We start from the raw sequence: 25,705 nt of genomic DNA, 5'->3' as shown, positions 1-25,705 counted from the left end.
GTGCTTAGCAAATATTATTCCATAGATTGTGCAATCATTTTAATTAACTTTGTTTTGTGTAGGTGCTTATTGGAATGACCATCAGCAAGATAAATAGAGAGCATTAGACAATTCCCTATCTGAGACTACCAAAGGCTGTGTTTAATCCTGTTTACTAGTTCACTTCATTCTGTTGATTTGATTTTTTTTTAACTTTCAATCTGAATGGATAGTGAAAACCACTTGTCTAATTGTTGTTTGCCAAGAATAGGGAGCATGAAAAGCAGTATGTAAAGCCCAGTTTTATTACAGAGATTTAACTCTAACACATACCTCTGCACTGTGGTTAGATTCCTAACTCTCAGATACAGTCCATGTGTGTAGTGACACACATTTATTATATATAGACATTGCTTTCAAATGTACACAAGTCTTTTCAGAAGTATTCTGAAGTTACAGGACTAGGCATCTGGAGACCTGGCTCCTGTATGGCTTTACCATCAACTTCCTGAAGGACTTAAGCAAAGTTTGAAAGTGGGGCTTTTTTACACAATTGCATTGTACAGTGCATAATCCTGTTCTGGGGAATAACAAATGTCGGTACAAATCTGTGCTGCTTTGTGGATTCTGCTCTCCCCTGATGGATTGTGGGCTAGGGCTGTTGAGGACTCTTCCAGCTTTTCACTTTCCTTGTTACATGACTCTGTGTCCTGAATACATTTTACTACTTTTAATTCAAGTTTTGTTGCTTGAGTGTATTTAGCTGTTGACCTGCTAAAAGGGCAGCGCTTTTTCCCATCTCTGTTTTTCCCTCTGCAGTGTAACCTGTGGGTTATAACTACCTCAAAGTTGCCTTTCTGCTGATTCCCCTTTTATGTGCACTGTGGATAATGCAGCTTTTCTAAGGAGACCACAAGACTTGATTCATTGATGTTGTAAGAACTGTCAAAATCTTGTGACAGAAGCGGAAAATTTTGTTGACATTGGAAAGAGAGGTGGCTGGAGCTGTAGTCCGAGTTCCAGCTGTAGGGGTATTTCTATTAACTAAAAAGGGATTCAGAACCTTATACAGAGCTGTTTTTATGAATTTAAAATAATTAAGAACAGTTTTGTTTAGCCCTGGGTATTTCCTGAATGCCTTTGCAAGTCAGACAGTGTAGTGCTGGGCTTAAAAGCCTGTCTTCAACTTGAGTTGTGTTAAACAAAATAGTCAAAGAGAATTTTTCATGGAAAAATGCATTAACATTTTTTTAAGGATGTTACAGTTAGAGTTGCTTTAGTAAAGCAGCTGTATACTTTTTAATTACAAATATAATGTATTTTAGAGTTGTTTGTGAAAGAAACCCCTTGCATATGCAGTTTTCTCCATGCACTACCCAAGTGTCTGAGCATCTCCCAAATCTTTAAATACAGAAATAAGGTAGTGATAATACTCTTTTCTTTTTCAGCCTGTAAAGAAGATGGTTATTTCAAAGGTGATTTACTGCAGGAACTTTCTTGTGTTGTGGTTAGAGGTTTTAAAGAAATTCAGTGAAAGCTAAGTTGAATGTTGTCTGTAGTTCTGAACAGAGATGCTATTCTCTCTTTCTCCAAGAGATAGTTTCCTCCATGGTGCAGCCAGGAGCATCCTCTAGCTCTGGCAGCCTGGTCTGACTTTTGGTTCTGCAGAGCAAGGATTGCTCCCATAGTGTTGACTGATATCCAAATATCCAGGCAGAAAGCTTGAATCAGATGCTGAGTGGAAAACTTGAGTTAGGAGAAATTTACATTCCTGGACCAATGGACTTCCCAAAGGTGTTGGACTTCACATCTTGGTAGAATTTAGCCTGATCAAAAATGATTGTCTTGTTCTTTAGAACAGAGTTGAATATAATAGAGGATGGTGTTCTGTTTAGGTTTAAAATACCAAAGAATGATCAAATGACTGGAAGGAAGGTTATGAGGAGCAAGCAAACAAAGAAGTGACCAGAAAGAATAAATGAGTGTGTTTTATATTCAGAGTACTATGGGGAGTGCATGTGTTTGCATACTGTATAACTCACCTTTGCATCTCCCAGCATCTCTCATAAGCAAAAACTCAGTTAAGGACATGGGATAAGCATTGGCTATAGATACTTGTCTTTTATACAAATCTTTTCTGCCCCTTTTTCCCAGTGCTCCATTTACTTGCTTATTTCTCTTTTGTTTGTTCCCGTCTACTTTTATTTCAAGTGAAGCAGGATTTTTTTGTTCCATATTAATGGTATGAAAAAGAAGAAATGAAAAGTAGAAGGTCTGAAGCATACCTTTAACCATTAGGCTTGAGTAACCAGCCAGGCAGACAGATGGAAAACCCCTTGTGCTGGTGGGGAAGGGTGCCTTGATCTCTCTACTGAGATTTCATTTTATTGCAGACTGGGCTGCAGCAGGAGCTGCATGGAGGCATGTGAAACACCTTCCTGTTGTGCACTGGGATGGCATGGTGGGGATGTTGTTGGAAGACTGGAGAGTGAGGATGCTGGCCCTCCCATGGAACCCCCTCCCTCTCCCCCTTCCTTTTCTTTTGCAGTTGCACACAGCTCTGTGTCTCGGAGGTCATTTGTTTCCCACAGCTTCACAGACCACTGTAGCAGAAAGGGAGACAATGGTCCCTTACAAGGGATGATGTGAGGCCTCCTTTCATCTCTAATAAGCCCTTGGTTTGCACTGTGAGGCCTGTTGTGTGTTTGTGTGCGTGCACAGTTCCAGTGTGAACTACTCTGCAGCTTCCACTGATACAAAGCAACCAGGTTTTTTGTTTTGTTTTTCGAATGGACAACTCTTGGCATGTTACATCCTGAGGTGTGTTTTCTGTTCAGTGCAAGCACATCAGGAGACATCCCTTCTTCTTTTCACATAGCTTTTAAAATCTAGGGCCCATCTGGTCAACATCAATTGTCAGAAAGACCAAACTCAGAAAGCAAGGAAAGGAGGAGCAGATGTCTTTAGCCATGCTGTGCTTGGGCGTGGCTGCTGACTGAGCATGTCACAAGAGCTCTGTGAGAACAACCCCCCTGGCAAAGCAATGGACATCACAGAATCTGCAAGCAGAGGGGCAATTTGAGACTTTTTTCTTCTTATTATCCTGCTATAATGAGTAGAAAAGAAAAAGGAAGAAACAATATGATGAAATTTTAAGGAGCAGGAGTTTGGTGCAGTGGTCCTTCTAGTCTGAGATACCATGTCTTCTGCCTGATCCTTTAAAATCACACTCCTCAGTCTGGAGAACATTCCTGCTACATGAAACAGGAATTTTTTAGCTGCCTTCTGTGCAGCAAAAAATTTGTGCTTCAGTGGTTCTCCCTTGTTTAAGCCTTGTGTTCTTGGACTAGGAAGGTAGGTTCATGCTGGTCATGAAGTTTTTCCTACTCGCCATCCCTTTGCTTAGCCTGGATAGCTTGTTGCTACAGTTTATTCAAAGGGCTCTCTGTGAGGCCCTCTTCAAATTCGGTGCAGGCTTATTTTAGGAAATGGCTTTGGTAGTCCAGGTCTGCTAAGGCTTTGTGTGTTTTGTGTACAGTGTTACTTCAGCCAAGGGAAAGAAAGTCCATCTTTTCACTTGTCTGGCTGTTGTGGTTCTTGGCTACATAACATCATTCAGCCTCACGTTTCCCCCAGCATCCCTGGATGTTGTAATGGTCCTGGTGTGAACCTTCTGCTTAACCTTGAGACCTGGCCTCTCTTTCCTTAGCTTACTCAGGTTATCTGTTTAACATAGCACAGCCTGGGAAAGATGTCAAAGTACATCAAGAAACAGTTATGTAAAACTGACAGACTCAGATTTCAGCTGCACACTACTGCATCCTTTTCCCCACAGAACAAGTATCTTATACTATGTCTTATACTTTCCCTGAGTCTGACTCTGAACAATTTTGAGCAAAGTTTGAGACCAATTTCTCAGAAATGTGAGATGAAGAAACAGTAAGTCAGATGATTCCAAGCAAGGCAACTGGACTTTTAGACATTGCTTGGCATCTATAAGCTGAACAGCTGTGGGGTCAGTATGCAAACCCCTTTCCTATCACTATCCAGATGAAAATGAATCACTTTTTTGGAACTTTCAAATACATGAGACAGAGCAAGTGTTAAATTGCCTTCAGAAAAATGTTTTGTTGATTTTAGTGGCCAATGCATTACTTTGGCAAATGGCAGACACTCCCCAGTAATAGACAGTTTGGTCTCTGAGATACTGGGAATTCTAGGGGAAAATACAGGTTAAACTTTGTTGTAAAGGAAGAAATGGAAAGTCTTTGAAAAAAGTGTGTTTTCCTGCTGTCTCACAAAAATGAGTGTCCATCATTAGGTACTCTCAGACAGGTACAGAACACTGATGGATACATGAAATTAGCATGCAGCATTAAGCATAAATGTGTTTGTGTGTCTTCAGTTTTGGTAGATGATGTGCAACAATTGAATGTTTGATCTGGAGAAGAGGTGGTATCTCTAAGACAAATAACATTTTTCTGAGTTCTTCAAACATTCATATTTTTGTTTTCTCTGGACTCCCAAGGAAGATGCCACAGTAATTTGTCTAATTTCACCATGATATCTGTAGATATGTCCCTTTCTTCTGCTTAAATGCTGTTGCATAACTTCCTGCAACAGGTATTATCTTTTGGAATGTATCACTTAACCTTTTTGCTTGCCTGAGCAGAAGAGCACTAAATGCACTTGTTTTCATATGATGGAAATACAGTAGCTTCATGAAGTGATGCTGCCACAGGAAGGATCTGGTTATTTCAGTAGTTTTGAAATTAATTAAACTGCCTGTGAGCACAAAGCACATACCTCTCTAACAGAAGTAAAGAGAAGTAGAAAAAAAGGGCAAGAAACCACAATTATTTTAAATTCATTACTAGCTGGACTCACAGAGCTCAGCTAATAGGCATTTCAAATTGCTGTGGCTATACTATCTATTTTTCAATGTAAAGACCCAGCAAGTCTTGTGCACTCTGTATGAGAAGACAGGTTATTGTTTGCTTTTAAGGTGAAGTGGGGAAAACTCTTGGCACTTGAGGATCTCCTGTGACTGTAAAGAGGTATTTCTGAGAACGTGAAGAGGTGTTCAGTGACAGTGTTTCCAGTTCATCTCCACAACCCTGTTAAAGCATGAAAATATCCTCCTAAAGAATTCTGAGCTGATAAAGGAAGACTACAAAAACCTCCACAGTGAATTTCACAGAATATGATCAGTACAGTGTAATAAAAAACTATCAGAAACGCTTTAAAAATTAGGGTGGATCATAGAGTATAGGTGCAGCACATAAAAATGTCTTTGCTCTGGGAATATTCAAGGAGCCTTGAAAGAGACTCCTGTGGAGTCTTTACCTATTGTGCTTTTCAGTTGACTTGCTAGCAAAAGGAAACCATTAGAGTTGCATAAGTTATGCAGTCTCACCTGAGAGATCTCTGGACTTTGAGCAGATGAGAGGTAAGAGCTGTGATTCCTTGTGGATCAGGACTTGGTTCATTTTTTGCAATACTCTTACTCAATCTGAGTCCAATTTTCACGTATTTAAAATACACTGTTTTAATAGAACTAGAAAGTCTTTCCCATGGCTTCCCACCTGACCTGGAGTGCAGTATGCTTGTTGCTTTATGCTGCCCTATGTGCTTCTCATGATGCTCTCCCAGCTCCAGCCAGTTAACCATTGCCTGCTGTCACTAGCTCAGCCATCCCCACCCTGCTCCATTTCCTGCCACTGACCCTGTTTCAGTCTTGGCTTCCCACTCTGATTTTTGTTCTCTCTCCTCCCATCCCTTCCCACTGGCATATCTTCTTCCTTAAGCCATCCAAAAGTGAAGTAAGAGGATTATTGTGCAAAATGCTCATTCCTAGGTAGTAACTGGCTATTAACTGTGCCTTGGAGAGCAATGAGATGTTCACAGTGCAAAGTAAATGCTTTTAGTGAGACAGCCTGAGATATGCTTGGGACAGTGACTTAATTTCTCTTTTCTCTTTATGTGTTGGAGTGGCCTCTACAGACAAACAAAATCCTCCTGTTAGGGTGTTTTCCATTTAATCCATCCAACAGTCCCCTTCGATGAGGACATGTTTATTCTGAGCAGGGTGCGTGATTCATCACCCTTGGGAGATGAGGCAAGGTTTGGTGCTGGCCTCAGACAATTTATCTCCCCTTGCACCCCACCCTCCCCCTCTTCCCCCCTAGATGTGTGAAGCAGTTTTGTAGTAGGAAACTGCATCACTGATAAAATCTTTTAAGGGGAATATCCACCACATTATTACTTTCCATGCCATAGAGAACTTGTGCTGTTGCGTAATAGTGAAGACAATTTATTAGAAGTTTAATTGGACAAAGCAGAGGGCACAAGTAGATGCTGAGAAGTTTTACTTTGTTGTGGAATCTCATGGAAGCTAATAAAAAGTAGACTTGTCCTGGGCAGGAGTGGGACAAATGCAGAAGGCGGGCGGGGGGGGGGAAGAAAAGGAAAGAGACTACTACAAATGTTTCAGATCCCCTGGAGACTGTAGTTTCTTTACCTCAGGGAATCATAATTTTTGAAAGAAATATAGGTCTTTATCTTACAGAGAGAGTTGGATGTAATGTTCTGCTGGGAAGGTTAACACGTGCAACAGATTTCTTTACTGTACTGGAGCAGGTGGGACTTCACAGGTTCCACACATGTATGCTTGATGTGATTTTAATCAATTAAATGAGGCATGTAGAAAGAATGGTCAAGTCATTACCATTCTGTCTGTAGTCTAGTACTGTCCAGTATGAAAGAGAAATAGTTATAGCTGAGTTGATAAATATTTATTTCAGTGTTACTTATTTTGGGGGTTGCTCAAATGGAGAACTTGTGCATCCCAAGCAATGCATTCTTCTGAGCCAATGTTGAAATTGTGCATGTCTTCCACAGTGAGCCACTGCTGCTAAATATTCCAGCTTTAACACGGAAAGCAGAACTGAGATACAAGAACCTTTAAAATAATTTAAGAACTCATGCTAGCAAAAGAAAAGCAGCATGTTCATTCCATTAATGTGGCAGAACTCCCTTATGGGTAATAGCCAAGACTATGTGATGTAGTTGCCAGAAAATCCAAAAGGTACACAGAATTTATTTATGTGTTTAAAATTCATTGCAAACTCAGTTAATCTGAGGGCTCGTTACAGTGTACTTAGAGTGGTCTCTGATTTATGGCTTTATTTGGTATGATTCTATTTGGATGAAACTACTTTTCGAAAGAACTTTGGTTTAGGTTTTCCAGGATGGTTTTGCATCTGTGACTTTAAAAGGGAAATCCAGCAACAGCAGCAATGTAGGACAAGTGCCCGTATTATAGTTACACACTTAATAAAAAAAATTTTTAAAAAACCAAACAAACTCAAAAAAACCCCAGAAAAAACACACCAAACCTAACTCACCCCCCAAACCCTTCAAGCTTCTGACTGTTATAGCAGATGTATAATAATCACTGTATGGTTACAAATGTCTTGCTATAACAAAGTTTTTCCTGACTTTTAGGATAGGTACTCAATGTAATGAGCCACCCTTGGGACAGAGTTCACTGCATTATTCTGCATATATATATATATATATTCTGGGTTTTTTCTGGCTTGTAGGTAGGAGTTGTTGAATGCAGTTTGATTCACTTCTTAGCCCAAGCTGCTAAACAGTACAGTTGTGGAACTGCTAAGCAGGTATTGAATTGCAGCCTCAAGCACAGCAATTAAAAGAAGTGACTTGTGTGCTATAGAGAGTGTAAAGGAACTTTATACATGGACTGTTCCAGCAAATATGGTCAGATTTGCTTTATGTTCATCATTCTTTTTCTTAAATAAAGTTTGAGTCAGAGTACATAAAAATCTGAAATATTTATCTGCTTACAGATGAGATTAAAGATGGAGCTGTGAAAAACATTGATATGGAAAAAACCTTAATGTGTAAAGCAGTAAAACATGAACACATTTACAGAGAAGCATAGTTTATGATTGTTTTTAGAAAGTAATTACTAAGATTCAAGAACACCGATGGAAATACCAGTGCTGTGTTGTAGGGGCAAACAAGACTCGGTATTTTCCATTGATGTATCTAATTTATGTATATGGTTTTGAAGCCAACACCAAATTTAGGATGGAAAGGAGCTGAATTCTTCCATTCTGAAGTCATTATCAACACTGATATAAATATTAGCACTAACTGTTTGATGTGTTCTGAGTTTGATATGTTGCTGTGTTTGCCTTGGAAAGCACTCAGTTTTACAAGAGAATGGGTAAGTTTCTGCATATATATTTCACTGCAGAGTTCTGTGCAGTAAGTGAACCTGAGTTCATTTCTCCTTGCCTCTTCCTGAAGGTGTTGAGCTTGAAGGTGTAGGCAATGAAACAAAGGCCCAAGAGCACAAGGGTAGTGCTTCAAACACTCTGCCTCTTTGTTTTCTTTCGTTTCTCCACGGATGTTTTTCTCTAGGGAAAAAAGCTCAGACAGGATAATGGCTAGAATGAGAACAATTTGGCTATTTTGCAGCCAATACATATCTTAGTTTTTAATATTATATTCCAAATTGATTCATATACTGCATGCATTTTGCTTTGGATGTGACAAGACATGTATGGTGTGGCAAATTCCTTTACACTGCCTTATTTACTCTTCTGTCTCAGTTTGAGCTGACAAGATACCACCCAGCTCTGTTAGCCAAACTCAGCACTACTGCTCTGTGTTGGTTGTTAAGGAGAAAACTAAAGCTGGGATGCTTTGCACTGACAGCAGCCTCCTGCCACTGACCATGGCTTTCAATTCCAGTCTCTATTCTGTGAAGAGACTGCCACCAATAAACTCAAACCAAAAAAAAAATTATCCTTGTAGGTTTAACCCCACAGTAATGCCTTTGGAGAGCATCCTAATACAGTTAAATGTTACTGGTGTTTGAAAACTGTTTCTGTACCTTCTGTAATTTCACCAGAGTTGCAATGGTTATTGCTTAAATAAGTCACTGCATCTGAAGAGAAAGGCTGGAGAAGCCAATTGAGAATGACTAATTTCAATTTTTCTTGAATGAGTTCTTGCTATAGTCAGCTGTGAGTGTAAACTGACAAATGACTATGCTGCCTCTAGCTCTTATCTTGCTGGGTCTTGTAAATAAAGTAGGACAGGGCTGAAACTATCATGATAAGCTTTTGTTGGGCAGAGAATAATAATGCTGGTGGTTCAGTAAGCATCCTATTTTCTGCTAAATTAACATTGAGGCAGTCACTTGGAGTGACATAAAGAGGCACTCTTTGCTGAAACACTATATTTCACATGAAGCAGAAGTCTGTTATTTTTACCATTTGAACTTATTGAAATTCCTGTGGCACTTCTTACAGGAGATAGGATATAACATGTCTTGGCTAAATTCAAAAATCTGATCATGCAAGCCTAGCCAAGTAATTTGTTTTTCTTTGGTGATGCTTGCCTTTATAAGAAGGATTATAATTATATTGACAAGGGACATAGGAGGAAAAGCGGTAAAGTTTATTAGTATCTATGAATTTGGACACCTCTTTCCAAGCTTTATGCTGTTTCTGCCACTGTGACCTTTGAGTAGCAGCAAATGCATTTGAGCCATAGCTGCCCCCACATATGATGTACAAAATAAGTCCACATTTAGGGTTAAGTATCATGGAAGTAGGTACCAGTTGATCAGTAGTAATTACCAGTTCTTTCTAAGATACTCTAGGGGTACATTTTGTGTGCATCTAAGTAAGGGTAGGGGTTGATAATTTATCAGAGATGAATTGGGCCTTGTTGCCCAATTTCTGTCAGACCTTTGATAACGTAAATTGGTTTGCAAATTGCCTCATCCTTTTTGAAAGTCATTTGCTTATAGTCTGAACAGTGTTTGAGCACTGTCCCAGCCAACAATGACCAGATGTTGAAGTAGGAGTAGAGTATGAGAGCAGTAGGAGTCTTAGAGTAGAAGAGTGGCCAGATGACCTAGATTACAGTACGACTCCAGGTAAGAATGAAAATTTCATAGTGGACTGAAGGGAGGGAAAAGGGAATGGCAATTGAAAGGCAGTTGTTCTGCTTTCCAGGAAAGGATTAAGACTGTTGTTCTTTGTCATAGGAGTGGCTGGTAAATTACATTCTTTGTTTTGCAATAATTCCTGAGTGTTCAGAAAATACTTTTAATTGGAAAGACAAGTATTTAAGCGTCTACTCAGAATTGCTACATATTTTTTGAAAAAGATGTGAATGTGGATGCCCTCCCCTATTCTTACACTGCCTAAGCTGTTTCCTTGGAGGTCCTAGTTCCTTGGTTCAAAGCTGTTCTTTGGGCAGGCTGCCAGAGAGTGGGCTGGACAGCAGCAAGGTTCAGCAGGAAATCAGCTTGGCAGGTGTCAGCTGGCCTCTGTCTAAATCAGAAGTTGTACTGGCATGTGCAGGTTTTCAGAAAACATTTATTCTTTAGCAGATTGATTGATTTTAAAATCAGGGTTTAGGGGGTTTTTTTAACCAGGTCTGGTTAGGAAATATTGCTGGCATAGTCAGCATTGGAGTGTAGAATATACAAACTGTTAATTTGATTCAGTGGGCAGGAATGTAGGCTAGCCATGACTGCAAGCTGTTGAAATGCTTCTCTTCACCAGCAAAGGCTGGAAACTACAGGTATAAAACTAGGCCCAAATTTGCCACCAGAGGTGTTCCTGCAAATCCTACTGCCTGCAGAAGCAGCTGGGTGCATGTACCTATCCAGAGGAGGAGACTGGAAAGCTCTAATACAAGTCTGCAGTTAGTAGCAAGGCTTTGAATCCAAGAACCCCCATTTTTAAAGTGAGCAAGTACAAGAGAACACCTCTATTTTCTGACTTTGTGCATGAGCTGTCATTTTAACAACAAAGGCTGGAAATGTGTATATCATAAAGGTGAACCTCTTATCAAATCCTTCTGTTTCCAAAGTAGCTTAATATTCTTGACTGACTTCAGATCTACGTGGTGATATAGTTACATGGCCTCAGTTTTGAACTGACCAAATAGTATAAACTTTATTTCACCTAAGTTGATGCTAGCAAGAGCAACATTTATACCTGCATTTTGTTCCAAAATAAATTATGGAAATCCTATTACTCTTTTACAGAATCAGTTATTTAATTCCATATGATTCATTTTCATGCAGGATTTTTTCACAAATTGCTTTGAGGATTAGTTTTCCTTACTGAAAAAAAAAAAAAAAAGTTAGAAGTTAGGGAAAGAACAGTTAGGGAAAGAACAGTCTAGTCTGGTTACCTAGTTTGAGCAATCATAAATCTCTTCCAGGAATTACTTTGCTGGAAGAACTAAGGCACATTTGCTAGAACCAACATAAAAGACTTTCAAGAATGGCTCCAGTAGGTACCAAATATCTAGACATTGCTTATTTCTGGCTGAAAGCTTTGCCTAAGTAGATAGTAATGTGCAAGATGCCTCACATCATGTGCACCCCCATTGACAGCAGAGGAAGTTATAGAGTGTTGTGATGATCAACAGTATCCACAAGGCACTTTCCTAACTGCTACTTTCTAAACAGTTTTCTTTTTAGCATGATTATAGCATGATAATTAAATGAAGAATCTTGCTATGTTTAGAATTATTGAATATGTCATGTATTTGGCAAGTGAATATGTAGAGTACACTCATGTCATATCTGAGCGATACCAAACTAGGCTCCCTAAACTCTCACTAACTTGCATCCATCCAGCATCTCAGCACCCATCATCCAGGGTTGTGGGCACTGCCCTTCAGAGAAGAATGCCTGCTTTCCTCTAAGAAAATCCAGTGTCACAGTTCACTATGTGCTTTCCAGGTCTCCTGTGCCTCGATAGCAAGCTGGTTGTATTTTGTCATGCAGCATCTTCAAAGAGCAATTCTACATATGGTTTTGTGCTTTTCTCCTGTCTTGAAAATGTGCAGATAATAAATAGATTTTTTTCACTTCCCCAAACACTGTTGATGCCTTGTGAAGGCTGACCTAGACCAGAGGCTAGATGGAGTTAAAGAATAAAGTAGGGATTTATTAAAAGGCCTCAATGGATACACCTTGGGCAGCACAAGAGCCCAACCAGGGCTACACCCAAGATGAACCTAAAATGTTCACAAAATGGACAGCCGGTCATGAGATCTCTCACTTTTATAAGTTCTGGTCTATTAGCATATTGAAGTTAATTATCCAATTACAGCTTTAGGTTATAAAGTTCCATCCTTCTTGTTTTTCTCTGTTCAGTCCACATTGTTAATGCTCTTGGGCCTGAAATTTGGGTAGTTGTCCTTGATCCCAAGCTAGGAAAGGAATTATTTTGTCTAGCTACTCTGTGAAGAGAGCTTATCATCCTTTATCTGAAGCTTAGAACTGCACACTAAAGAAGTACAGAATTTGAAAAGTATAAAAGCTAAAACTCAAGGCATCATGCTTTATGGAGGAAATCACTCTTCCCACACTATTTGGGCCTCCAGCTTTTTGTTGACATTTTACTTCATGCATGAGTTTGGATGTAAGGCTCTATGAGATGACTCTGTGCTATTGTGGGTTAGCTCTGAATATCACATTCCATTCACCTAGGCCACCTGTAGCCTTCTATCTGTTACAGAAACTTTTTACCAGTGCAGAGCTCTTAGGAGAGCTTATGTAAGGGCAGAATTCAAAGCTGGCTTCACAAGAAGGTCACAAGAAGTTGTTAAACCACATTCACTAACACACTACTTAGTCCATATTTAGTCCTTTCTTATGTATAACAATTATATTATCTTTAATCGCTTTGTTACTTGGTAACAAAGTTCATCTCATAATTATTCTACTTTTTAATTACTGTTCTTATTCATTTGCATTTTAATTACTGTTCTTGTTCATTTGCTTTTCAAAGTCAAGTGCTCCATGGTATAAGTTCTGCTTGAGGAACACATGTGGTGTTCCCCAGGGATTCAAGTTATTTGTTTTACATACTCCTAGCCTAAGTGTGAAGAAATTTGAATTGTTTCAAAGTGTAATGTAGTCAAATGATGGAGTTTATGCCTAAGGATAGGCAGCTCCAGAACAAAGGGAAAACCAGCAGTTTCTTGGTTTTGCTATGTGGAATAGATGGTCTTCCCATTGTATGTGTCTTTTGTCACATCAGGCAGAATGAACTTGCCCATGGTGTTGCTTCCTAGAAGCAGAAGTCAGTTGGCTTCATTGATTCCAGGACATATAGTGAAATCACAGTGCTGCTTTTTGGAGAGGATGGATTAAGGGTACAAAGTAGAAATGTCTGGAACTACCTAAGTAGTCAATGACTGAAGTTGCTTTACTTTCTGGCAATTAGATTGTGCTGGAAAATAGACACATGCCTCATATCACTGGATGTACACCTTAACAAGTCGCCCCTAATTCAGAAGTTCAGAGTAACAATAGTATAGAAAGGATAAAAAAGTGTCACAACTTAGGGAACAGTCCTTGCAGGATGCTACTGCCATAGTCATCTGCCAAGTAGCCATTCCTTGGTGAAAGTAAAAAACCAGGGTATTGTTTTTCTCACCTGGCATATGGTACTATTTTCGTGTGTCTAATAGGACTGTTTATTTCCAGGCTAGGCTGGTGTGACATAGTACTTCCTGCAAATCTTTGTTATCATCTTTCGTTTACATGAACACAGCAGCTTTAAAATGCAAGTTTACTCTAATTTCTCAGTGGTCTATCAGCCATTGGCAGCCTGTTGTTTTGCAGAGTTAAGCATGCTAACGTCTCTGCTTCAGAAATGTTTATCAAAAGGTAGGATTTAAAATTTAAGTGGAACTCCCACGGTTCTCATCTCTCTGGCTTCTGCTGCGGTACCCAGTGATGATCCTTAGAATGCTTGTCCCTCTTTCATTCATCTTGTCTTTCCAGCTCTTGCTGTGGTAAGAGCATGTCCGAGCCTGTGTGGAGTCTATGATGAGTGAGTCTGAGTTTCTTGCTTTTAGAAAAACCCCTAAAATCCTCTTCTTTGTGGGTCTATTCTAGTTCCTATATATCCAGTTGTGGTTTTGGTGAAGGTGCCTATATCCTTATTCATATCCAGCATCATTTTGCCGTTATGCACTGTTGAGAATCTGTGCCTTGCAGTCAGTGTTTCTTTAGGGCTGGACAAAGGCAGCCAGCTGTCTCTTCCAAAACTAATTGGGGCAAGTTTGGTTAAATTCCTAGGTTTCAGTCCTGGCTCCATGGGAAGTTCTTAGATATCGACTCTGTAGATGTTCTAGTATTTGAACATGGCAAAGGATGCCACTGTGCAACCATGAGGCATCCTTTGTTATGATAATAACAAAGGATGAAATGTTATAGGGATCCCCTATAACATTTCAGTGTAGCTCATACTAGAAGGTTTATTTTTAACTGAAAAAATAAAACAGCAGCAACAAAGCTGTGCACATGTTTCTGTTGCAGGGTTGTGTAGATCATGTTTGTACTGCTTATATCTCATATGATGAGATATTAGCTTTCCTAACTTGATGGGTGTGGTTGTGCTGGCAAAGTCCTTGAAGGAATGTCATTACCTTGCTGGAAATGACATTGGCCAGCAGCAGGGGCCAGTCTCCTGTTACAGTCTGTAACAAGCTTGTGCCCAGTGGAGCTGCAGTGCTGGTTCAGCCAGATGTGCCAGCCTCTGCCTGAGATGCAGACCAGACTCCCAGCTGCTGGTAGCTGCTGCCATCTCACAGCACTCAGCAAGAGCAGAAATTCCAGCCCTCACCACCTCTCCCAAGCACAGCCCAGGCAGATATTTTCTGCCGTCTAGGAGTAGCCTGCTGCTTAAGATGCAATTAGTGCTTTGAATTTCCTCACTTCAAATCTTGACCACTGGCTCTGTTAAATGAGAAGAAATACTTGCAGCAATTCATTTTTAAAGTAGATTGATTTGATTCATTCTTATAGGGGGAAAAAAAAAACCATCTAGTGTTTCCATACCTGCTGTAGGCCAACACTAAACTCCTAAAAAATTCCCACCAAAATTGTTTATACATACATGGGAGATGTTTTGATGAATTTTTTTTAAGTAGGTAGAGGGGTTTGTGTTGTGAGAAAATGTGTGAATCACCTTAACTCTTTAATTTTTAAAATTTCCCTTTAGATCAGCAGATTCTTGTGGGGGAAAAAAGGTCATCTCTAGATTCAGTTTTATTGTCTGGGCTATTACAGCTGTCATAAATTAATTCTCAAGTTATCTTCTCTGCAAGATAGCTGTATAGTATAACGAATTAAGATTGAGCTCTTTTTTGAAATTTATAATCTTGTTGAAATGACAGAGAGCTCATATGGCATACAAGGTCAGTTGCTACGTTATATATAACTTCTTGTTTTCATCTTCTACTGCTCTTGCAGGGAACTAAAAATGTTTTAGACAACAGATGTGGAACACTTAAAATATTTGGAATGTGTGGGAATATACTGAGGGACCACCTGTCCTGCAGTGTGAAAGACAGAATTGGTTTGTGAGCATTATTGGTTACTCCTGCAGTGAACAGAAGGACTTGTATATTAAAAGTAAAGCAGAATGAAACAATCGAGGACTAGGTTGGCTTTACTCAAGAAAACATGGGGAACAAAGTTGAATTCACAAGTTAAATGCTTCTTAGTACTTAGTCAACAGTCCACAGTTGAGTTTCCGTAGCCTGGAGCAGTTACTCAGTCTTAGGAAGCTCATAGTTAAGAAGAAAAGAAACAGAATTTATCTGATTTAACCTAAATTAATTTTTTTTTATTTAACCTAAATTAAGTTTTATTTATTTATTGTGTGACTACTTCCACTAGTCAGATCCTATCTATTTAGTTACTAATTAATGATTACAACTAGTAATGACTACATTGGCTATCCTTTGTGAAACCAACAGATCCCCACAAATTATTTACATATTGTAGAAAACTATGGCTTTAATAATAATTGGATTACTAAGGATGTTGAGGTGGTTTGTTCCTAGTGTCTATTTTTCTACACTTTTACTACTTATTGACTAAAGTAAGCAAATGCTATTTCACAGATGAGGGAGCAAAGGCACAGATAGGATCAGTATGTAGCATTTGCATTTCTTTATTTGGAGTTCTGGCATGTGAGCACCTACAGTTCTTTATTATCTTTTTCCTTCAATGGTTTTTAAAAAGGAGGATATTAAAATTGAGATGATAGCCACTTCCCTGCCTCAGGGAAGGATTGTGAAGATAGTTAATGTTTATACCATATACCCCCTCTTTCCCTCTCTGCAAGTGTAGGGTGAAACTGCTGTTGCTCTGGTCCCTTGACAGTGAAAGGGGAAGGTATCACTCAGTGCTTCTGCCCGTAGGTGAGCTCTGGCTGGGAAACAGGCAGTGCCTCAAGCTCTGCCTTAAGCATAAAAATGCTACAGGAAATCAGAGAGAAATTCACAAACTGACATTCATCCCTTCTTCTATGGACTTTGGAAACAGTGATGGCTGGTTACAGTTAATGGCTCAGGTTCCTCTTTAAATTTTTGGTGTAGGTGTGAAGCTGTCCATCAAAACTGAAATCTCTGTGTGATAGCACATATCCAGAGTTGGTGAATGAAACAGCTGTTGATGCACTTTCTTGATAAGATTAATAGAAAAGCCAGAACACACATTAGCAGTGTTTCCCACAGCAGGTACAATTTTCCTGGCCTCACATATAAGGGTTTTCTTCTGTATTTTATGCAAACAAATTACAGATACTCTGAGAGCCACAGCTTTAAATTTCTCAGCCATTTTGCATGCAAAAATCCAGCATTAATGATGCATTTTTATGTTTAGAGTTCTTCATAGTTTGCTGGAGGGAGGTCTTTTTGATTAAAGGAAGCAGGTTTCATTGAGCCAGACTTAGGCTCTGGTCTGTCCTCTTTTTTACCTCCCCTTAGGGCAAAGGACCAACAGCTTGAGGGTGACCCCTTCAAGAAGTTTTTACCAAAAAGGAAGATGAGAAAGGCTGGACAGGCTCTTTCTAATGCTCTGCAGTGGAGCCAGGAAAAAGCAGCTGTTTCTAGCCTTTCCGATGTTTGGGGTTTTTGTTTTTGTTTTTGGGGTGGTTTTTTTCCCTTTCCTGGTGGCTGGGATCTGGGCTTGCTGCCATATCTGTTTGTCTGTCTGTCTCATGTTGTTTTTCTCAGAGAGCTTCAGAGGCCAGTTGCCCATAGTCAGTTGCTGGGAACAGAGGTTGTTCCTTGTATCGTCTTAACTCTCCATGCCAGAATGTTCATGCTTGAATAGGAAACAGCGAGATCTGTCAAAATAGCCCTTTTCTTTAGGGCTTTGAGGCTGCATTCTCCATGGCCATCTGTTCCCTTTCACCCTTTTGGACAATGTTGCTATTTGAAACGAACCACTCTTTGCTCTCTCTCTTTCCCTTTGCCCTCCCCCTCCCCCCCCCCAAATCTGGGAAAAAAAATTGTTTCTGGCCCTGACTGGCCTCTGGAGGATTCAACCATTTTTTAGTCTAAGGATTAAAAGTGATATTTTGCAATATTTTTTTTATTTTTCACTGGCTTTAAAAAATGTAATACATCTCAGGAGAGAAGAGTCACTGCAGTCAAAAGATCATTTTGGATTTATTCATTAGTCTCCACAGAGCACTTTGGTGTCTTGTCGCTGCCTGATGCAGACTACCGTGAAAATTTGGCACATCTTGGAATATTTTGTATTATAGCAGGAGCGGAAGGAACCTCCTATAGTTAAGGGTGTATGAGTGTTTCCCTTCTAACCCTCTGTCATCAGTCAGAAAAGCTTATTGGGATGAAATTTTCCAGTCGTGGTTGTTGTCCAAAATTGAATTTATTTGCTTAATTCAGATAAAGTAAGTAATTCCTTTTTGAGAATGAGATGAAGAAAAAAAGCCTACACCTCCTCTGCTTCAGGATGGGTGACTGTGCTGTGAAGAGAGGGATTGACTAGCTGGGAAACCCCTGGAAAGTCTGCGTCAGTTAGAGAGTGAAGCCAGACCCCTGTAATCGTCAGTCACTTTAACATCCTGCATGTTTTATACTGCCTCTGTGTGTGTGTCTAAGTACATAAATAAATATGTATTTTCAGCTTTGGAGATGAGTCAGCTCTGAACAGTGAGCCCTATGGTGTCTGCATGTACCAAAATGTTTTGTCATTCTTCTTACAGTGAGAGAACATTCCTATACATTTTCTATACATGGGTATATTGGCTGTGCAATAATAAAAAAGTGAAAGTGCTCAATTAATTTATGTTCAGAAGCTACTCCAAGCTGTGTTTTGAAGGTGCTCTGGGTACTCAGATGCATCTGCCAGGTCTATATGTAAGGTTTGATGGGCCAGCCCAGAAGACACTTTGTCAGAGAAGAGGTTGCATCCTTCATCTTGTGTAAGGAACCACTCTGTGCTGAGAAATAGATACAGCCAGAGAAACCTGTACTGGCAAGTGCTGACTTGTGGGTAAATACCAGCTAAGAAATGCCACAGGCAACCGTGATGATACCCACTGTGAGAAATAATTGAATCCGTTGTGTTTGAAAGGCAGAGTTGAAATTGCACATAACGTTTTTTTTTTACATTTAATATTTTCTAACTTTTATGTTCTTAGTCATACAACCAAAACTTTCTTCCAGTTCAGCTTTTGTGATTGATAGTATTAAGCATTTGGCCAAATCTGAGTTCCAGATGTGAACAGCTGTAATTTGCAAACAGTCATCTCTAGCCCCCAAATGTTTGGCTGACCTCTGTTTCCGTGTTGCAGGCTGAAGGGGGATTGCTTCCTTCTGGAATTTCAGTTTTGATAATTCTGGCTCATGATTCAAGCTTTACAGCTCTAAGATTGTTGTTTTTATTTACACCTAGAGGGAATTCTTGCAACTCTAATGTATGGGACCAGTGTTAAGAATGCTGAAGGCTAAATTTTCAAAGAAATTATGCTGGTCATCCTGCAAAGTAAAGCAGTTTGCTCAGTTTGAATTGCAACCTTCACCTGAAGTACTACTTAACACTGTTTTTTAAACATATTCCTTGTGGTCATCAGCCCACTGAGGAGTTTTTGTTGTTATTGCATGTTTCAACTCGCTGTATAAAGAAGTTGTCACTAAATTTGAAAATTATTTGGAAAGATACTACTAAAAGATACTGCTAAAATACTCCTGTGCTCAGGAGTATAAAGGACATAGACTTTATTCACTAGTTCAAAGCCATGTTACTAGGCTGTGATCAGAAATTGTTGTTCATTTAGACATTTTATGCTGAGTATATTGAGAAAATGCACCCCAGTGTAGGCTGACTGTCAGCACTAGTGTTCATTGAGCAAACTCAGGTGCTGGCAGGGACCATGCTGTAGCAGCACAATGCTCCCTGTGGCTTCTTAGCAGAATATATTTACCAAGGAAGAGGTTAGTGCTATTGAAAACTAGCTTGCATACACCCACTGTCCTTTTCTGTCTGCCATGGGGGCACACAGCATCAGCCCACTCCTCGGGAGATGGGCAGCCATGTCAGAAACACCCTGGGTAAATTAGTGCTAATTGGTGCTTTTATTGGCCACTTTGCTGGAGAACTCGTTGTGCAACAGAAACTGGACTCTCTCTCCCTCCTACCCCCATCGTGCTGCTGCACTGTGACTCTGAATTTAAGGTTCATTTGCAGGCTGGAGTGCTGCTGCTTTTGCCTGCACTGTGACAGTTTCCTGGGTATGAGAGCTAAATTGCCGTGACGCTGTTTCTTCACCAAGACATATTTTATGGGAAAAAAATGTAGACTGTGGGAATAATCTGCCTCTCAGACCACAGAATCTTAACACGACCATATTGCTGTGAAGTGCATTCTGAAACTGACTGCAGTTTCAGAGCTGTATCTCACTCTCCTCCCCCAGCTGTATTAGCTTTTGTTCTGCCTTTCTGGGATTCAGCCATCTAGGCTTGCAGGCTTCAGGCTGTTATGGAGGGGTGAGTGTGACAGCAGGCTTATTCAATTCTAGGCTGGAAAGTTTGGAAGTGGCAAATCCAGATGATGGGTAAACACTAGCAGAGAGTGATGAGGTTAAGCAGCTGAGATGAACCATCCTGGGAAAATCAGATATGATAATGCCATGGCTGTGTAGGTCAGAGGGTGGAGGCTTGCAGCATGCAAGGCTTCGGTTGCTCTGACAGCAGGATTCTAAATCTCATTTCTTTCTTCAAGCCTTAAGGGACCTACACACATGTAATTCTAGCATTCTGCCCATTCCCTCCTACATACCTTCTGATTAATATCATGATCTGTTTAATTCCCTGAGGGAACTTAAGCAAAAAAAATTACAGCAATGACTTGTAGCATGATTGGTGAGGTGATAATTAAAAGCATTTTCTGTATCACAGGGCCCTAGCATTGCCAGATGCGACAACTGGGCAAGCTTTGTTTTTTAACCTATGTATCCTTTATATGTGCAGGCAGGCAAAATGCCAGAACTGGGTTGTTTGGGGTTTTTTTTCCACTCCCTTAACTCAATGGTTTGTGATTTTATTGTCTAGTCTTGGAGAGACAGGAAGAAGTGACTGCATAGGAGAGGTTCAAAAGAAGAAGCTGCTTTAAGTTTTAATGATGAGCAGTGTGGGAAAGAACTCTGGATACTGAGAGAGTGGTGTAAATTAGCATAATTTTAGATTTTAGAAAAGGAAGGAATTTCTCAAAGACTGCTGTTAGGGGAGGAGGTTTAGCTGAAGGATAAAAAATTTATCCTTGGTTACAGAAAGGAATTGACTTAACTGCTTGCTTCTACTTGTGCTTCACCATCCCTCCCACCAAATCACTGCTTGTTCTCTCATTTGCAGTAGCACTGCAGCAATGACAGAGAGGTAGAAACTCACCACTTTGTGATGTGGTGTCAGGCAACAGAGGCAGAACATTTTCATCAGTAAAAAGAAATATCTGTTCCCAAGGCTCTCAACTCCACAGTTCCCTGATTTGGGCCCTGTTTCAGGTGCTGTAAACCACCAGCTGTCTTCCCACCTCCACAGATCTCCTGAGACCTGATTGTTTTGGTCATGGCTAGTAGATTGTCTGGCAAGAAATCAGAACAGCTGGATTTTTTTTCATGTCTTAATGTTAATTCCTTTTTTAGGTCATCAGGCAGGAGTCTCAGTACTCTCTTTCTCAACTCAGAAGAGAATTGACATGAGCTCACCAATGAGTTCAGTGAGGGAATGAGATCTTCCAGTATAAACCATACTGGTAAGAGTAGGCATGCTGGTGTGGGATTAAAAGTAAGCCAGCATCTCTCCAATTCTCTGATGGACCCTTCCTAAATTTTGAGCTGTATAAAGGTCCCTACTGATTTTTGGGGGGTAGAATAAAGGTCAACATTACTTATTTGAAAAAACTTCTAATGTTTCATGAAGACTACTCAAAGTCCTTATTTATGCACAGTTTTTCTGGTCTGTCACATATTTTGGTGTATTTCCCTTATCCCTTAGGGAAGATTCATTGTAAGTGGGGAATAATCATCAACAGCTAAGAGACTCATAATCTGCAGTTCTCATAAAAGGATGACCTTTAGATCAGGAGCTATCTTTTTGTTCTCTGTTTGTCTAGTGGTTTGCATCTTGAAGATGAGAGCTCTAGGAATTGTTGCAATGGAAATAATGAATGACTGGGAACAAAAACAGCAAAAAGGACCTTAGTCTTGATTTAATATCCGATTAACCATATAAAAATCACCCAGAGTGTGTACACATAAAGACATAAATATGATAAGCAAAAAAGTGTGAAAACTCACCTGTTTGGAGCTTATGAGATAAATGAACTCTGTTCTCCAAAAAGAGAAGTGAGCTCACTCCCTTTCTATTGCATTCACTGCTGACTCCATCAGAACTTCGCACCTGGAGTCTGTAACTGGCAGGTTTTGGTCTCGTGCTGATGACAATGGCTGAATCAAACAGCCTGTTTAGTGTAACCTCAAGTCAGCACATAACACACTTGGGTTTTTTCCTAAACTGGGGATTAGTAGGGGTTTACACTTAATTGCTTTGTTTGCTAAGTATATTTTGATGACTGTGCTATGAAAAAAAAGGAAAACTAAATTACATGTCATTGATTACTGAACAACTCCAAATGCCAGATAAAATATTTCTACTTAATTGAAACTTGAAGTAAAATGGAATAACCGGGGGGGGGGTGGGGGGGTGTCGTTTATAAAGATTTAGAACTAGGAGGTTTTAGAAGTAAAACTGCCAGATTCCTTCTCATAATAAAAGGGCTAGCATAAGCATTTTAAAAGTTAGCATTTTCCCATGGCTAGTCTTGTGGCCAAGCTTGATCTCTTAGAGCAGCAACTGTTTTTCCTGCCATGTGTCCTAAATAACAGAAGAGTCTATGAAGTCAGTAGTGTGCTTTGAGACATACCTTAGCTGAGCAGTGCAGAGAGTGAGATGGTCACCACTGTAGGGTAAGAGAATGAGAATCACATTTTGATTTAAGTAAAAGCTGTGAAGAAGGGCTGAAAAGGGCAGAAGGCAGCAGTGGGAGTTTGTAGAGCGCTGTGGTTAGTTACTTCACAGATGAGTTTGTCCTGTGGGTTGTTTTTTATTCTGTGATGGGTTTTTCCACCATTGCATATTTTTATACTTGTACTTTCTGAATAGGTGACGATGGAAAAATAGATTAGGAGTTGAAGGGGATTTTTTCTTCTTCAGGTTGATTGTTAGATATCTGCACCAAAAATACAGACTAAATGCAATGCAGGTGAAAAGCAGTGGTCTTTGAGCTCTGCCAGTGAACCGGAAAGCTGCACAGCCTGAGTGAGAAGCCAAGTACTTTCATTCTTATTGCATGGCGTGCTGTTTTTTGTTGAGCTCGGTAGTTTAATTCTTTATAAATATTTTCTTTGTACTTTCAGGGAGATTTTTTCCTCCTTTTTGATAGGCCAGGCTTTTATCAAGATGGTTTGATGTTGGGATTTGAAAGATTTGGGAATTTGTTGCTTCACTGTTTTGTTATTTCACTGTCATTTAGTTCATAAATCCATTTTTAACATTTGATGAGATAATATTTTCCAGTTGCCAATTGATAGACATTGCAAAGGGCCCAATGTTGGGGATGAACCTGCCAGGCAATGACACATCCATCTGGGAAGAAAAAATATGTGGACAAGGTGGAACTAATTGTTCTGTGCAGTTATACCAACAAGGAACATGCTGGGGGTTTTTTAATCAGGACTATAGTCACATTCTGCCTGCACAGACTTCTTGCAATAAAAAAAGACTGTCTAAGGACATTTGATTCAAGATACTGGTCTAATTATCCAAATTTTCCTTAGATAAGAAACTAATGGAACTGAAGTTCCATTTATGACTTTATGACTAAATTGCCTCCCAACATACTTGCAACAACTGGGACTTGCTTACATGAGGATTTAGTCTCTAAAATGTATCACCTTAAATGTGGAGGACAAGAAGGTCTTAGAAACCAGCTCTGTATTTGCAATGCTCTGGTTGGGCATAGTAGAATAATCCCAGAAGCACTATTGAGCTGAATAGATTTAATCCTGCTGTTCCCTTCAGTGAAAAATGGAAGGTGAAATAAAACCACTTTCCCTATCCTGCCTGTATGTGTCATTTCTCTCAGTGACAGGGAAGATACTTATAGAAAGTTTGTTTTGATTGCATGGATAGGCAGAAACTTAAATTAAGTTCTCATGGATAAGTAGGGGCAGGTGTTGTGGCCCAGTTTTACTGACAGTTCCTTCCTGGGCATTGGAGCCCAGTGCAAGCCTCTTCTGCTTGGAAGCAGCACTGCAGGCCACAGTTGAAGAATCACCCTTTCTTCTTTGTTTTTCCCCTGGTTGTGGAGAGGCATTTACTTTGCATTTGACTCAGACCACAAGCAGCTTTATTTTCACTTGTGACAGCTGTTCAGTGAGAGTGAAGCAGCCAGTTCCTCCTCTGTGTTTGCAGTCCAGAACAGATACGGTGTCTGCTGGTGTCTCTGCCAGTGCTCTGAAAAGTTCACTTTCACAGGAGACAGTGGAACAGGCATCTCACACAGTCCTTGGCCTGTCTGCTTTGAAGATTAGTTTCATGCTATTTTTTGTGTGTGTGAGGAAGGAGGGAGTGTTTACAGGAATTGAAATCACCCATTTTACTAGAGATGGACCTGATCCAGAAAGCAGGGAGTTGTTCAGACATCTTCTTCCAGACCTCTAACATTCACCTTCACCTCCCTGTGCTAGGATCCCATCTCTGAGCTTCTGGACACCCAGTCCCTTACTGCATGCATCTACTGAGATGTCACCTTTCTCTCATCTGTATGTCAGCTCTGTTTTCTTACTTTCCCTAATCCCTGCACTCCTTGTATCGCCTGTGTTCTGAACAGCAGCCATGATGCCAGCAGTGATTGGAGTAAGAACTGACTTTAAGCCCACTGGAGACTCTGGAACTGCTGCCCACCAGCTGACTGCACATGGTAGGTGCTGTGGAAGCATCTACCCCACAGCCTGGATAAGCACTCTGTACCACTCTGCCGCGGTTCAGCTTGGAGAGTCTGGGGACCTCTGAGCAGAGACCACAGTCTTATAAGCCTGTTTTCTTCTTGGGCCAGTGTTGGTGTGATACTCCCATCTCTAAGCATGAAAACATCAGGGTTTGGAAGCACAAGGCAATGCATGCTGGGAAAAAAAAAAATCACTCTCTCTGAACAGTATTATTTATCCACTTCCTTTGTCCAGTTCATTAATGTCTAAATAGTGGTTGCAATAACAGAAAAGATAAGTCCAAGGTTTTCTTAAGGCCATGTTTCAACATAAATCTGTTTTCTTAACATATCCTCTTTCCTTCCTCTGAGACATTTACTATCTTTTAGTGTTTAGAGCAAGAAGAAGGAATGCAACACATGTTGTCACTGCCCTTGAACTTTGCAAAGCTGGCGCTGCTTCCTCCTGTTTGCTTTAGTTCTTGTTGTACCTCTGTATCTGCCTCATGCCTCAGTTTGCAGGAGGATCCCATAAAATGGAAACCTTTCCAGTGAGGCATTCTCCTTCACCTTGCAAAAAGTCTTTGCTGTAAATTTGCTCCAGGTTTACTAACTGCTTTGCACCAAAGTCATAAATTTTAATAACTTCACAGAAGAGGATCTGCCCTCTTCAGATAGGGGCTGACACAGTATGGTACAGTGTGCTTTCTCCTGTATAAGAAAATAAAATAAATTACAGCAATTAGCTTGTCCTGTCACAAACCTTACACATTTCTGTTCACTCTGGGACAGGTTTTAGGCCTGAAGGAATGCAGAATTAGGAATTGCTGAGGAGTGATATCTCCATAGCATAATAGCAGCAGGTTCCAGGCATTTAACCATTTAAATGCCTGCCTCAGGATTGCAACAGCAATATGTTACTCCTTCTGTTACATAATAATAGATACATGGTTTGAGGGAAGTTTGGATGTGAATTTTGTGGCTGTTTTATGCCAACATTAGCTATTTCTGGAAGGTCTGGGCCCTTTGTAGTGAGGAGCCCACAAGCAGGGGTGCGTGAATTGCTTCTTGGTGGTGTGGAATGCTGGCTCCCAGCTCTAAACAGGGGTACAGGGGGGTACAGTTACATCAGCATCATCTCCTTAATTCTTGGCACTTATCGTTGATGTCAGAGGGCGAGATGGAGAACTCACACTACAGCTGTATAAAAGCATCGGAAAGGTAGGAAATTAATGCAACAGTGCTATCTCTTAAGTGCTATTTGTAATTACCTAGCTTAGAGAAGAATAATCTGAGATGTCTAATGAAGTTTCAATACTGAACCCTTTTCTGTGCCAGAGT

The 25,705-nt window shown here is 40.1% G+C and overlaps 1 protein-coding gene across 4 annotated transcripts in view; it reads left to right on the top strand.

Annotated features, from left to right (window-relative positions):
• RAD51B (RAD51 paralog B) overlaps positions 1-25,705 on the top strand; it is a 390,159-nt gene that overhangs the window by 180,715 nt on the left and 183,739 nt on the right. The gene's annotated exons all lie outside the window — the stretch shown is intronic.

Source organism: Serinus canaria, chromosome 5, assembly GCF_022539315.1.
Source record: "Serinus canaria isolate serCan28SL12 chromosome 5, serCan2020, whole genome shotgun sequence".
NCBI classification, from domain to species: Eukaryota; Metazoa; Chordata; class Aves; order Passeriformes; family Fringillidae; genus Serinus; species Serinus canaria.
This window is presented reverse-complemented; position numbering and strand designations above follow the sequence as displayed.